This window comes from Suricata suricatta, chromosome 3 (assembly GCF_006229205.1).
Source record: "Suricata suricatta isolate VVHF042 chromosome 3, meerkat_22Aug2017_6uvM2_HiC, whole genome shotgun sequence".
NCBI classification, from domain to species: domain Eukaryota; kingdom Metazoa; phylum Chordata; class Mammalia; order Carnivora; family Herpestidae; genus Suricata; species Suricata suricatta.
This window is the reverse complement of record NC_043702.1, coordinates 120,403,180-120,405,526: the sequence shown is the minus strand read 5'-3', so window position 1 is coordinate 120,405,526 and position 2,347 is coordinate 120,403,180. Positions and strand designations below refer to the sequence as shown.

Genomic DNA, 2,347 nt, shown 5'->3' with positions numbered 1-2,347 from the left:
TTCACCTTGGTTCCCCAAGCCACGCTATGACTCTATCCAGCATGTCCTTCTCAGTTTCAGCCCCTGGGTTCAGCTTTCTAGCACTGGAATCCTTTTTATAAGTCTCCTCATCCCTTCTCACAACAGTTCAACTCAGTTACTTCCTTACCCCCATCCTCCACACCATGGGAGGTGAAGGAGTCTTCAGAGGGCCAACTCAGGCCTCATAAGCAAACCAAGACTTTCCATCTTTTGTTTGTTTCTTTTTTCTTGATACAGGATAAAACTCTGTGAGGTCATCTCTTCCTGAAGCTCCAAATAGGAAATAGAGAGAACAGCCCTTGGAGTTGGGAGCAATTCTATGGGAGAATGCCTGAGAAACTGATTCTGAGCAATTTACTTCCTCTAATCTCTTTTTTTTTTCTTTCTTCCCATGATCTCTTACTCCAGAAGGTAGGATTTTTCACTTTCCTATATAAAATGGACATATGTCTTCTGAATTCTTTCTACCCATGGGAATTTGATGCTCAGGTCAGCCTGTCCTGGCTCTTGATAATTTTTAAAGGGTAGAAAAAGTTAGAGATTTATTTTTCTTCCTTCACAATGCTTGGCTTCTAAGAATATTGTCATAAAGATTACTCAGAAATCCCATTTTGGGTAGCCAGTGGTTGAATATCACCTACTTTCTTTGCCATTCCTATTTGCCATCTCCAGCAGATGGATATTGTTAAATAACTAGAAAGTTACATTCATGGAAGTATAAAAAGAAAGCTTTACATTTTAATATTTACTGCATATTATGTACATTTATATGTTCTAAAAATTAAAAAAATTTTAAATGTTTATTTATTTTTGAGACAGAGAGAGACAGAGTGCAAACAAGGGAGAGGCCGAGAGAGAGGGAGACACAGAATTTGAAACAGGCTTTAGGCTCTGAGCCGTCAGAACAGAACCTGATGTGGGTCTCGAACCCACAAACCATGAGATCGTGACCTGAGCCAAAGTCGGACACTTAACCTACTGTGTCACTCAGGCGCCCCATATCTCCTGGAATTTAAAATAGATTACATATTTGTAGTTTTATAATATGTGCTATTACATAAAACAAAGATCGCTTCTTGGCCTTTTGGCTAAGATCAAGTGTAGTATCTATTCTTATCAGTTTAATAAAACAGTCAAAAAATATTCCACTGGTTTCTGTGATTGGCTGAACAAACAAGGCTTGGACTGGTTATAGTTATCACAGTCAGGTGCCATTTATTACTATGGTTTATGCCAAACAGAAACTCATAGAAAAGCAGAAATAAAATAGGTCTTTTTTGACAATAGAGTTAAAAATCACATTTTAAAAAGGATAACATGAACTATGACTATTAAAATCAACATTTCTTAAATTGTATTTGTTTATGTATTTATGTATTTCCTTGAGAGAGTGTGCACAAGCATGCATGCACAAGAGCAGAGGAGGGGCAGAGAGAGAATTCCAGGCAGGATCCGTGCTTCCAGTGCACAACCCTACACAGGGCTCAATCCCAAGAACATAAGATCATGACCTGAGCCGAAATCAAGAGTTGGATGCTCAACCGACTGAACCATCCAGGCACCCCAGAAAATTAATATTTTAAAATTTGTAAAAATACATGAGCCTAGATTTAGTGAAAACTAGAATTACAAAATATTTAGAAAGTTATATAGACTCCTGGTAAACATGGCAAGTTGAGTAGGCAAGCTCCAAACCAAGGAAAGGAATGCCTGAGTCGAAAAGGAGACCCTTAAGAAGCTCACGAAAAATAACTTGCACAGAGTTTTCCTCTGGTGACTGCAAGAGTAAATATTAAAAGTTCTTATCAGAGGAAAAAAATTGTAACTAAGTGTGGTGATGGATGTTAACAAAATTTATTTTAATCATTTCACAATACATACCTATATCAAATCATTATGTTTTATGTTTAAAACTATATACAGTGTTATGTGTCAATTATATTTCAATTTAAAAAGTAAATTATACCTAAAGACTAAAAAGAGGATGGAAATATTAATAAATGCAGGTATTAAATCAATGCTGGTTTAATCACATGACAAAATACCATAGAGCAGCTAAAAACAAATGATTTCTCCATACCAAGATGTATAAATATATAAATCTATAGGTCCATTAGCATAGTTTTTGAGAACTGAATATAAGAGACGCAAAGTATATATCAGTATGGTAGTATTATACTGACTTAAATAAATGCTTTAAAAACATAAAATAATACTACATATTATTCATGAGTTTGGAGACTTGTAAGATTTAAAGGTGTAGAATTGACAGTCATATCAAATTCATGATGATGGTTGCCTCTGTGAAAAGAAGGAAAAAATTATT

The 2,347-nt window shown here is 35.3% G+C and overlaps 1 pseudogene; it reads left to right on the top strand.

Annotated features, from left to right (window-relative positions):
• Positions 1-1,089: 1,089 nt before the first annotated feature.
• Positions 1,090-1,270, top strand: LOC115288894 (annotated as a pseudogene).
• Positions 1,271-2,347: the final 1,077 nt, after the last annotated feature.